Source organism: Chrysoperla carnea, chromosome 2 (assembly GCF_905475395.1).
Source record: "Chrysoperla carnea chromosome 2, inChrCarn1.1, whole genome shotgun sequence".
Lineage (NCBI taxonomy): Eukaryota > Metazoa > Arthropoda > Insecta > Neuroptera > Chrysopidae > Chrysoperla > Chrysoperla carnea.
In genome coordinates this window covers 98,308,755-98,322,865 of record NC_058338.1, presented here as the reverse complement: position 1 = coordinate 98,322,865, position 14,111 = coordinate 98,308,755, and the positions used below count along the sequence as shown (strand labels likewise).

Sequence of the window (14,111 nt, the reverse complement as noted above, 5' to 3'; positions counted from 1 at the left end):
ACTTTTTGCTATAAAAAATTATACATCTTATTATTGACCTCTCATGTCAGTTTATCCTTGTTAGAATGATGTGCTATATTAGAATAATGTTGAAATGACACGTTAAAAATTTAACGTTAAAATAAGATACGTCATACTTTAACCAAGAGACCGCGTATTGTTAACCCTTCTAGAGCAGTAACAAACCGTATGTACCGAATACTGACTAACGGGTACGCCATCTAGTACCGAGTACTGAAATGTCACTCACGAACTTATTTCGTTAGTCGTATTTTTCACACTCAAATTTTTTCTCAAAGAATACATACCATGGAGGTTGTAAAGAAGGAGAACGATCGCTACGTGCTAAAGCATTAGCGCACCTGTCCCTGAAAATTTGAAGAATTTATAGTTCATTTTCCAGCCACCAGCCGCGCTGTCGTCGGTAAGTAGTATATTAGCACACAACAGCGCCTCACTTATTTTGTCCAAATTTTGGGGACAATATTTTCTATTGCGATCGTTCTCCTTCTTTATAGCCTCCATGATACATACACTTTGACTTATTATTATTTAGAATACATACAATAAGTTAATTGTAACAATACCATGTATAGACAGTGTTGCTTGCACTGACACATTACACATACATACATACCACACATTCATAACTGATATTCCCATATAATACATACACTGCACAATTTGCGCCTAATTTGTGCCCTCACGGGTATATAGTGACAGGTACAAGTTTTCTCGGCACCTACGCATCCAAATCGGACTTATCAGGCGTCAATCGATAAGTATTTTTGATATCTAGAACTTTCCCATTTAATTTTTTTGCATTGGACGGATTGGATCTCAACTTTTTTGTTAACCGTGAACAAAAAACAAGTGAAAACAAACAATTGACTGAGTTAATTGTTTAAATACCATGCATAGTCCGTGTTGATTTATTTATCACATTACACATACAAACATGTGACACATACATAACTGATAATCAAGTATAGTACATATTATAAAATTTCCGCCTAATTGGCGCCCTCACGGGTAACCAGAGATGTTTACGAAAAAATGTTTCAAACAAAAATTGTTCAATTTTTTATTAGGAACATTTTTTATATTTAAATTTTTATTCTATCTCTAACGGTTTACAAGATGGGTCCTACGGACCCAAGATCCAAATGACATATGTTGCCCATTTACGAACTCGACCTCACTTTTTACGTCCTAAGCACGCTATAAAAATTTCAATTTGATCTCTTTTTGTTTTTGAGTTATCGTAATGACAGACGGGCAGACAGACGACAGACAGACAGACAACCGGAAATGGACTAATTAGGTGATTTTATGAACACCTATACCAAAATTTTGTTTGTAGAATCAATATTTTTAAGCGTTACAAACTTGGGACTAAACTTAGTATACCTTGATATATATTACATATATGCATGGTATAAGAATATAAATAGGTTGAAAAAATCTAATAAATTCATAATTCGAAAATAAATAAAATTTTATGAAGACAAAGTTTCAACCACATATAACATTTGAAAAATAAAAGTTATGTAGATATATTTTAAATCAAGCGTGAACAAAATGCTAATAACACAAGTGTTGACGAGTTAATTATTTCGACCAATTTTGTCCCACATATTTTGATTCGAATTTTTGAAAATTAAAGGCGGCACATCGGTAATACCCTTTATTTTCTATTTATCTTAAAACAGAGTTAAAACTGAAAAAAGGGAAAGTCTCCTTGCTTTTATATCTATTACACTTATTTGAATGATATTCCAAAAGTTTTTGGAAATTCATATTTTACAATTTAGAAAATTGTGTATCCCTAAATGTTTCCTCCGCATTCTCGCAAGATAGCACGCAGGCGGGGTGTCTCGTCTGTTATCGCTTCGTCTTGTTTGGCCTCGCAAAAATGTGTTTTTTTTTACTCGAGTCAAAAACAACACGAGTCACCTAGACGAGTAGCCTGTATATAATTGTTGTCGAAAATTTTTTTATAACGCACAGAGAACTACCGCAGATGCTGTTGCCACTTTGATGTCAGCCATAACAATGAGATACAGAGACTATATCAGTAAAATGAGACACCTGCGAAGTTAGACGTAAGTGTGGTAGTACGAATGTGTGGAAGGGGAATTGGATAACAGAGTAAAGTGACATAGGTACCTAGTTTGACAGGTATTTTCACAAAAAAATAATAATAATTTTAATACATACCATAATTTTGTTGGGTTCAACAAAAAATTTTTACTCAAACAAATTTTTCTTGAATTTAAAGATTATCTTCATTATATCTTTTTCAATTTATTTATACATTCAAAAATTTGTTAATCATAAAAACATTTCAAAAAAATTTTGCAGTAAAACTCTTATATTTTTCATATAAATCCATGGAAATATTTTGCTATTGATTTTTGAATGAAAGAATGAATCTAAATATATACAGTGTAGTGATGGGACGAATAATCGCATTTGCGAATAATCGTGTATTTTTAAACATTCGCATTCGCAAAAAACCATGCAAATACTTTGCGAATGTTTTTGACATAAAATCATCGTCATTTTGTATCATAATTTGCAAAATAACCCTAAACTTCACTTATATGTACTTTATTCATATTTTTAGATCGCTTTTTAATCACTGTTAAATTTGAAAGTAGGGCAAATATAATTAATTATAGAACTAACCTCAAATATAATGAAAAACTGAATTTTGCTCTTATACACCAATTTAAATACATCTGAAATTAATTATTTTTAGTATAGGACATAATATATATAACTCAGGTAAAATTATTAAAAGAGCTGAATTTAGTCGGAAAGGGGTGAGCCGAGGTGAAAAGTGGTGGTTTTTAGCGATTTGTGGCTAAAGTATTTACTGTAGAGAAAAAAGTTAAATAGTAAAATTCTTGGTAATAAAAAATCTATAATTTTTGTACTTACCATTTTTTTTACATAACCTCAAATTTAACGAGTAAAATGTAAAATACTAATTTTTTTATTTTTAGCTTTTCTTTTTCAGTAAAAAAAATCGGAAAATTTTGACATTTTCAGGACACGTTCTTTTTTTTATTAAGAACAAGTAGAATTTTTCTTTTTTCAAAAATGTTGAATAGTTTTTGAGACATACAATTTGTTGGCAAAAACCATCCCTTTGTTGAGCTGGATGAAAAATCAATTTTTTTTCATCGTACAGAGTTGAACATGGTGTCAATTTTCTTCGTAAGGATGTATATTTTTATTTTATAAAATCAAAACATTGCTATGGGAAAAAATTGTTAAAATCGCCAAAAGCTAAAGATTCAATTTTTTTCATGTATACATTTTTCAATGTATGATGTCTATAATAATTACACCATTAAAAGTTACAAGAATTAAGAAAGGTGCTCTGAAAGTGTACAGACTTATTATTGTTAAAAAAATTATTTAATTTTGCTATAAATAAAATAATATTATCTAACAATCAAATTCTAAAATTGTTTCAAAACAGTGAACAGGTATAATAAATAGCTTCACAGTGTTGTGTATATACCATGCGTTTAATTTACATCTTGGCATAGGCTTTTTACACGAGTAAGACATAGTACATGCGTTGAGTAATGCGTGTAAGAAAGACTTGTTATAGGAGTACATGCGTTGAGTAATGCGTGTAGATAGTTCTACCGCTGCTGTGAGTGCTGTATGAAACTCAACGCATTTCAATGCTACTAGCTATTCAACTCATAGCAAGAACACATGCTACGACACTTCTTTCTTGTACGAATTGCTTAACACATATATACGTACTCTCATGCTCGTGGGAGATGTACTATACCAAGATGTAAATTAAACAACCAGTATATACCATGTACTCACTGGTAATGGTGAGTACACAAACAACATTATATATATCCAATAATTTTTACAAAACATTTATCAAAACAATTTAATATAATATTTAAAAATCAATAACAATAAATCGCCATGTTAAATACAAATTACAGTAAAACCATTCTCGAATCTCCAACGGCCGTATCTGCGTATATCTAAAATCAATAGAGGATGCAAAAAATCTCACAAATAAATATAAAACTATTAAAGTAAACAATGTAGATGTACCAATCAAAAAATACATCACACCATCACACAGAATAATTCTCTGGGTTTTCCCAACAGTACCAAACGAATTATTGCTAAACGAATTGAAAAAACTTGGAGCTAAACCCTCATCAGATATCTTCTTCATGTCAGCACGACTCGATCAAAACCTTAAACATATCCGCAGTTTCCGAAGATATGTGTTTGTAGATGCGGATCACCCGGCTATACCAGAAACCCTAGACGTAGCTTTTGATTGCAAGACGTATCGAATGCGCATATCCATAAACGAAGTAAAATGCAATCTTTGTCAAAGATTCGGACATTCAGAGGATACTTGCAGATCCTCAACCCATACACCTCAAGCCACATCCGATAAAACTAACACAAACACTCCTATCAACACATCGACACCAACAGAAATACAAACACAACACACTGAAACAAATATTCTCCCACAAAACCCTCCAGAAAACCAAACACAATTAACTAACATTCAATAATTACCACCACACACTGAAACAAATATCCTCCCAAAAAAATCTTCCAGGAAATCAACAACAAACCATAATCACCCAAAACATAGCACAAACCATTCCACAAGATCCCTTAACATTAGAAAAAGAAATAAAAAAACGTGTTCACTCTAAGAGTCCGAATCGGGGACAGAGTTCAAATCTATCTATCAAAAAACTAAAACAGCGAATCGAGGAGGATAGTATCTCACACAAAGACTCACAAAGCACATCTCACCAGGAAACCCCCGAACCAAAAATAAAAAAACTCCCACATAAAACAACAAAAAACATAATATTAGAAAATATTGAACTATTCCGCAAAACCCTAGAAGATGATCCTGATAATTTCATATTCAATTTCAACACGTTTAAAGACTTTATCACTGAAACACATGGCCAACCCAACATTGAACACATAATTAAAAAATACAATGCTGACCCCGAGGTAATAATGACACAACTCGATAACCTACACAAAATATCCAATATACACTCCAAAAAGCCCATTAAATCGGCAATTACCAGATGAAAAAACTAATTACTAATACTCATCACAAGCGACCAATCAGAATCAAAAATCCAGAAGTCTCCACGAAAGAAGACTCGAACAAATAACCACTACCTCACTCTATTAAATTAGTATAAAAACATCCATAGAACTTTTAATTTGCAATGGATTTTACAATTATACAATGGAATGTTAATAGTTTTTTCCTCCGACTACCAGAACTCCAGCTGCTCATACAAAAATACCATCCAGAAATTATATACCTACAGGAAACTCATCTCTTAACAAAAAACACAAGCCACATAACTGGATACTTCCCCTACAGATTCGATTTCCTGGACGGAAATATTGTCTCTGGAGGAGTAGCGACATTTATACGAAACGACATTTATGCAGAAAAAATAGATACTCAAAGCAATCTACAAACCGTGACAACAAAAATACATTTAACAAATCACAATAACATAACAATATGTAATATTTACATTCCACCAAGAGAATCCTTCACGAAAAATCAAATACAACAAATCATAGACCAGCTTGAGAGCCCCTTTCTGGTCTTAGGAGATACTAATACCTACTCAAACTTAATCGGAAGTACCAACACATGTCGAAGAGGAAAAATCATAGAAAACATCACACAAGATAACGAAGAATTAGTAATACTAAATAACGGTAGAAACACGCATTTCTCGACAACATCGGGCACATTCTCCTGCATCGACATTACATTATGCACATCCTCACTCATCACTAAAGTGAACTGGGACACTCACCCAGACTTATGATCCAGTGATCATTACCCGATTATTATTTCGTCAAACAATACAACGAAACAAAACATTCCTGAACAAAAATACATTCTGAAAAAATCTTTACCACACCCTTTATCAGAAAAACTAGATGACATCTTGCGATCATTAGAAATAGATAAACAACAAATAGCACAGATTCACAAGCTAAACACCACCGAATTCGACCCACCCTGGATTAATTACAAAATAAATGTAAATACAAAACTAAATCTCATACCAAAACATCAGATCCCGATAAAAATACATAAAAATAAATTTAAACAATTAATACAAAAATATCAACATCATACTAAAATATACACAGACGGATCGAGGAATGACACATCCACAGCCTGTGCATTTGTCCATGAAAATAATATCCAAAGATACAAACTAAATCCACACGCATCCAGTTTTACAGCCGAAGCAACTGCCATTTATAAATCAATAAAATATATAAACTCAATAAATAACAACCAATTCGTAATCATCACAGACTTCTAAGTGTTTTAAGGGCACTCGAAAACAAACAAATTAGCTCCACTATCTGTGGAGTATAAGGTGTGTCTATGAACTTCTCGACAAAAATATCAAAATAACATTCCTATGGGTACCTGGACAAGCAAATATAGAGGGTAACGAACTGGCAGATAAAGCAGCTGAAGAAGCTCACACTACTGGACAAGAGTACCACAAAAGTACTAAAAATGACATTCTAAACCATGAAGCTGAAGTTGGCCGCTAAAAAATAGTCGAGAAAATAAAGAATAAAAAAAAAACATTAATTGTGACTCAGAATGGAATAATTTAGAACGCTATATTATAAGATCAACTCCCAGTATCATTAAGCTACCCATAAAAAGTGAAATTAATAAGAAAATCTTGGGAAAATCATCCTCTTTGTATTATTATGACCAACAAATTTATTTTGCTTACGTTAGTTTTAAGCTACGTTTAACAATGAGTAATGAAAATAAGATATTCAACAACAAAAATATGGAAAATTTCGGAAAATATGTAAGAAAATTTTCTTATGAAAAAAATTTTTTTTTTGAAAATTTTCTTGAATGTTGAAAGACATGCGAATGTGTGTGAGTATAAATTTTTTGTGATCGCAAATTTTCTGAGTGTTTTTTTTACGTTGTGGGTGTTTTTTGGAAAATTGACAATAATTTTTTTCTGCAAATTAAAATTTATTTTTAAGATAATTTTTTGGAATAACGAATGCATTTCGAAACAATCTATCCAGAATTGATCACTGTTTGAAAACTATTGAGTGAATTTTAGTTGGATTTTAAAATAGGTATATGTCTTATAGAATAATCATCTTTGGAAAAGCGTCATAATTTTCTACAGCAAAATAACTTTTTCATTTAAAAAAATTTTCTCGTTAAATGAAAGGCTATTGAAACAATTTAGGTAGAATTGGTCACTGTTTGGCCACCATTTTCAATGATTATCCTATTTTAAATGAAAGGTAATATGTACATTGTTTAATAGTTAGCGGGTGTTTTTTGGAAAATTGACAATAATTTTTTTCTGCAAATTAAAATTTTTTTTAAGATAATTTTTTGGAATAACGAATGCATTTCGAAACAATCTTTCCAGAATTGATCACTGTTTGAAAACTATTGAGTGAATTTTAGTTGAATTTTAAAATAGGTATATGTGTTATAGAATAATCATCTTTGGAAAGGCGTCATAATTTTCTTCAGCAAAACAACTTTTTCGTTTAAGAAAATTTTCTCGATAAATGAAAGGCTATTGAAACATTTTAGCTAGAATTGATCACTGTTTGAAAACTATTGAGTGAATTTTAGTTGAATTTTAAAATAGGTATATGTCTTATAGAATATTTGGTAAATCGTTATAATTTTCTTCAGCAAAACAACTTTTTCATTTAAGAAAATTTTCTCGATAAATGAAAGGCTATTGAAACATTTTAGCTAGAATTGATCACTGTTTGAAAACTATTGAGTGAATTTTAGTTGAATTTTAAAATAGGTATATGTCTTATAGAATATTTGGTAAATCGTTATAATTTTTTTCAGCAAAATAATTTTTTCATCTAAGAAAATTTTCATACACATTTACAAGATATAACGGTTTTCTCTGTTTTTTTTTTTCACAAATTTTACAGTTTTTCCATTTATAGGTTTCACCATTGACGGATATTTTTCATAGTATATATAATTACTTTAGAAAGATATAGATAGCGTATCGAAATTAAAAGAAATCAACGTGCGTATAATTAACGCACACACCTTTTATCCAACTTCGGGTAAGTATCCGTAGTACATAACACACTACAACACCTGTTCATGTTTTTCAAATATGTATTATATTCAACACAAGTTATAGATTAAACTTTTTTACTATTTTTATTGATTGTATTCGATTAATTTGATTATTGTGTAGTTTTTATTTATTTATTTAATAATTGAGTATCGTTCACAAAAATGTTGTTAAAAAAAGACTTATTGTTAAAACATTTACTTAAAAGTAAGAAAAAAATTGTAAAGGGAAAAAACTTAATTAGAGCAATAAAACTGCGTGCTTACGAGCGCGCATGTTTTTTATCTTTCATAGGGTAGAGTATTTAAGTACACAATATACCTGTTTTCATAATATTTAACACAAATTAGATATAAAACTTATTTCAATTTTTATAGATTGTATTGGATTAATTTAATTAGTGTTTAATTTTAATTCATGAATTTATGATTAACTTTATTAAAAAGTCGCTATTAAAACTAATAATTATTTAGGCATGCTTTGGACGGAAGACATCGGCGTTTCGTAAGGCGTCCATATCATTGTTTACTATTTTAATGATTAATTAGTTCGAATCCAGCAGCAGTTATCAATGTTTTTTTAATAATATATGATCAAATGTAGCTCTATTGCATTTTTTAAAATCTATTTCACTTATTTACCTTGAATGTTTCTTAATTTTGATAACCATGTGTTGTTGTAATTACGAGTTTGTCGAGTATTGAGGAGTTGGTTGCGTTTTGAAGTTTTTAGTCCTTCCGTTCAAAAATAGGACACCATTACAGTAAACGAAGATCTCATCATAAACTATGTATAAAAGTTCAATTTTGAATTTTACATGCATTTATGTAAAACTGCCCCATTTTTGAACCTAAGGACTAAATATATATAACGGTGGAATACATTCTATAAACGGATTTTTTTTTTTTAATTTTTTAGAGGGTAAAGTAGTATCAACTTTTGATATTAAAGTTGTTCAAATAATACACAAAATTTGTTTTTATATTTTTTTATTTAAAGAAGAATCTAGGTCCGTACATGACAACGTACGGATGCCCACCATAGCCTTCATAGCCATCATGCCCACCATGTCCACCGCGACCTCTGTTGCCACCGCGGCCTCTGTTGCCACCGTGGCCTCTGTTGCCACCGCGCCCTTCTTGGCCACCACGCTCACCGCGGACTCCGTTATTAACCCGTCTACGCTTTCGGCCATTTCTTCTACCACGACCGCGTGAAGTATTTCTTCGCGCCAATTGATTTTCCAGATCTGGAAAATTAAATTTATTGTAATTAGTCAATGGAATTTATCATAAGTCAGACAATTAATAAAAATAATTCTCACCTTTTAGTTTTTCTTTGAGCTCTTCGATACTGTCCTGGGAGTTGTTTTTTTCGTTCGCAGGCACAGTCTCTGTTTGTTTTTGTGCTGTAAAAATAAAATATTTTTAAGTAATATTATTAATCTCCACCCAAAGTTTTCGTTTACCCACCCTTTTGACACAAATAAAAATTTTTACATGAGCACCAAAAAATGCCAATTTTTTTAAATGCAGATGTCATTCGTTAGAAAATTATTTGCTCACGTCTGTACACAAAAAAATTTTTATTTCCTCACCGTTCGATTTTAAGTTATGAGGAAATAATAACTTTCTTCAGTACCCCCAAATGTGAAATTTATACAAAATGAAAATGCCATTCGTTAGGCAACGGTTTGTCCACCAAAAAATGTGTGCTTATGTCAAATTTTAATATCTTCAAAATTTAAGATTGAAGAAAACTAAATTTTTGCACCGGCCCTTGCCTGTTTAAAATAAGTTAATCCCAAAAAAGTAACGGCATCAGTCTAAGAGGAGTGCATGAAATAACATATGTGGTTACGTTCGAGTTCTATACAAGATTTGTATTAACAGAAAATTGAATTTAACAACCCTCGTGAAATAATAAATACTATTCTCACTCATAAATACTAATCGTTCATAATCGCTGTATCGTAATGAATAAATTTACACTCATTTTTAACCAAATTACTATATACCTAGCTTTTTTAATGTTACCTATTTTTCTCAATAAATCGTCTTTTTGACGATTTCGACTTTACGAAGTTCGAGTTATCGAAAATCTGTTATAAATATTAATATACAGAACCTAAATTTTTAACCCATGTTTTACCATAATTTTATAAAAAAACGTTAACGTTAAGTAATGGTTTTGGAATATATTAAAAAGATTATTGAAAAGTTGAGAAATGTTATCCCTAAATTTTATATAAAGATTAGAAACGTACCAAAATTACTTTACAACAAATTTAATTATTAAAAATTATTTTACAACAAATTTGTTAAGTCCACTCGAAAGATTTTTTTTTAATGAAGTATACAAAATCTGTACGAGCTTTTTGGACCAAGATATTCGATTTTTAAGCAAAACGGACACTTTTGTGTTTCAATTCTGAATCTTTTGAAATAATCATAGCATTAAAATTTTTTTCTTTTTTAAAACATGCCACTAATAGAATTTTTTCATATTTTAAACACAACATTGTTAATACACAGAAACACTCCAACCATACAAAAAATATGCTGGTAAGTTTATTCAAAATTTTAATAAAAAAAATTATTACGTTCGAAGCTTGGAATGTGAATATCTTGATACAAATAAATCGGATGGCATTGTTTAATAATTCACTTTTAAGAAAAATAAACTAACTTTTCAGTCTTAACAAATTTTTTTTTAAAAGAAATTTTAAAATTTGTTATGCATTTACAATTTTTGCCCTTTAAAATCCTCCGAAAAAAAGCGGCAAAGGGTGATAAAAGTTTTTTTGCATTTCTACATAATAACAAACATAATAAGATTTTAAATAAAGCCTTTTTTTATAAAATGGTGACCAGGTGAAAAAACGCATATAAGTATGAAAATATTCCGTTTTTTGGCATGTTTTAAAAACGAAAAATGCTAGAGTGATAAAATTTGTTATAAATCATCATTTTTTTTACAAATCATTTACCAGAGTTTTAAAGTAGGTAGTTTCTGCTTACGAACTATATTTAAAAAATTTCAGAACGATGATTAAAAGCTACAGGATTTTAAACCCAGAAGTGCAAATTTTGCTTAGAAAGTTAATATTTAGTCCCAAAGGTCGTACGAAAATTTTTTGTTCCTCATTTTAATCAAAAATAAACAAGCTTTCGAGTGGACTAAACAAATTTGTAGTAAAATAATGTTTTAAATTTTGGTACTCTTCTAAACTATATACAAAATTTAGGGATAACATTTGTCATCCATTCAACCTTTCGTGCAAAGAGGCAAGGGACATATATTTTGGAGCAATAGATTCCGAAACTAGAAAGTACAAGTTCTCAAAGGTGCTATTGCGATTCGAAATACGATGGTTTTACGCAGAGACACGACTGTTTGAAAATATGATAAATTTTGTATTAAAAAAATTTTCCTTGAATAATTACTTTGCATCTAAGTTTGTTCATATATTTAAAAAAATACTCACACTCCACATTTTGTGGCGGCACAAAGTTGAATACTTTTGACTCAAACAGCTCCGCACTTGCTCGTAATGTTGTCGCAAATACAGTGGGAACTTTTTCCACTTGATTCATTTCACTGTCCATTCTAAAAAAAAAAAAATTGACGTATTTTAAAGACTATTCTGCATATGGACATTTAATTTTTTAGTATCGAAAAAAAAAAGTTAAAATGGAATATAAAAATATGCCTTTGTATTCTGGTATTTTGAACGTCCACTATGATCTAGGCTATAATTCAGCAGAACTCCATTATTTGTTCCATTAAGTCAAAATAATGACAATTTCTCAAAACAGTTTTAGACGGGGAAGCGTTTTAATCTAGGTACATGGAGTTGTAGAAAGGATTTTATTAGAAATATTGCCATTTACTTTAAAATATTGCAAACTTATCGCCCTTTTTCGTAATTTATCTTAACTCAATAAAAAAAAAATTTTTTAATTTCAAAAAAAAATTTATAATTTTTTTCAATGAGCGTTATGACACAATTCACAAAAATATCCTTTTTTTATAAAATTTCAAAACCCTGTACCAAGAAACCCGACTGTAAGGGAATTTTGAAATTATCATATTCTACCGTTATTATAACATAGCCAAAATAAAAATATCGTTAATACGCACTTTTATTTCTGATAATATTACAAATATATACTGAGAACCCGTTTCATTAAAATTTTAGGTATTAGTCCAGGAGGAATCGGCGCATGAGTACCGAAAATTATTCCACCTCAATTTTTTTTATGCGATCCTCTTCAAATTGCCCTCCTAATGATATAAATGCATGTTGCCATGGCGCAACCCGGCGCAATATTGTTTAAACCGAAATTGTTTAAACAATTGCAAGGAATTGTTATTTTTCAACCGGACAAATTTTTTTTATATTCTTTATTGAAATACCAGTAAAAAAGGTCCTATGACTTTTCACGATAAAGTTAATATTTTTAAAGATATTAATTTTTAAAGGGTCGAAAAATCTCAAATTTGGGTACTTTCGACCCATGAAAAATATATTTAAAAAAAACATAATGTCTAAGTAATATTTTTTTTTTTTAATTCTCTATACGATAGTTATTAATATTGTTAATAGAGATTTAAAAAAATTTCATTGTTTATATTATTTTTTTTATTGTTAATTTCGCGCGCTAACAAGTATGCGTCGCGTACCTTTAAGTATCGCTTTCTCTCTCTGACTTATGCGTTGCATCGACCTCTCTGTGTCTTGAATCATTATTTATCATTTATCTTAAAAACTATCAACTTTATCAAGATTGTTAAGGAGAGCAATGTTATTAATAATTAAATTGTCTACAATTTGTTTTTAATAAATTTTTTTCTGAAATCAATTTTTCAAAAGTTATTTAAGCATAAATTGGAACATGTTATTAAAATTACTTTTTTATCAGTTTATATTACTTTTTTGTTATTAAAACGGAAATTAAAGTAAAAGACCCAGTTATTGACACTGGCCTAGTTATTAGGCCAATAAAATTTTCTCAAAAAACCAATTATCTTAAAATTTATATTTCAAAAGTTATTGTTAAAATTCCTTGTGAGCGCGCGAAATTAACAATTAAAAAAAAAGATATAAACAATGAAATTTTTTTAAATCTCTATTAACCATATTATTAACTATTTTATAGAGAATTTAAAAAAAATATTATTTAGACATTATGTTTTTTTTAAAATATATTTTTCATGGGTCGAAAGTACCCAATTTTGAGATTTTTCGAACCTTTAAAAATTCATATCTTTAAAAATATTAAAAATATTAAGTAGGACCTTTTTTATTGGTATTTCAATAAAGAATATAAAAAAAATTGTCCGGTTGGAAAATAACAATTCCTTGCACTTGTTTAAACAATTTCGGTTTAAACAATATGGCACCGGGTTGCGCCATGGCAACATGCATTTATATCATTAGGAAGGCTGAAGAGGATCGCATAAAAAAAATTGAGGTGGAATAGTTTTCGGTACTCATGCGCCGATTCCTCCTGGATTATATATTTTAAAATATTTATCAAAATTATAAAATATTAATATCACGAAAAAATAAATTTTTAGTAAATCGTTTAGTCAAAACAATTAGTACTGTTTCTTAAAAAATATTATTATATGAATTACATTTAAAGGAATATTACTTACTTGATTCTTAAATTTTAATAAATTCACTTTCACTTTAACTAAAATCAATTATTCACTTTTACAAAATAAATTCAATACAAGTGTACTAATCTAATCTTGAGTACTTAATGATATATCTAAGATAAATGCTGAGATTTAAATACTGATAAAACTACCTGTGATCAGTGTCAAAAATAAATAGAAAAAAAAATATTTTTTACAATTAAAAAGGGATAAAGGATGTTTTTTTGAATTGCTAAATATACAGTGTGT

General features: G+C 29.6%; 1 long non-coding RNA gene across 1 annotated transcript; it reads right to left on the bottom strand.

The window, feature by feature from the left end:
• Positions 1–9,241: 9,241 nt before the first annotated feature.
• LOC123292129 lies at positions 9,242–11,780 on the bottom strand. Its single transcript, XR_006534994.1, has 3 exons — positions 11,683–11,780; positions 9,520–9,603; positions 9,242–9,444 (listed from the first exon to the last, which is right to left on the bottom strand). It is a non-coding gene; the product is annotated as an uncharacterized LOC123292129 (long non-coding RNA).
• Between the last annotated feature and the right edge of the window lie 2,331 nt (positions 11,781–14,111).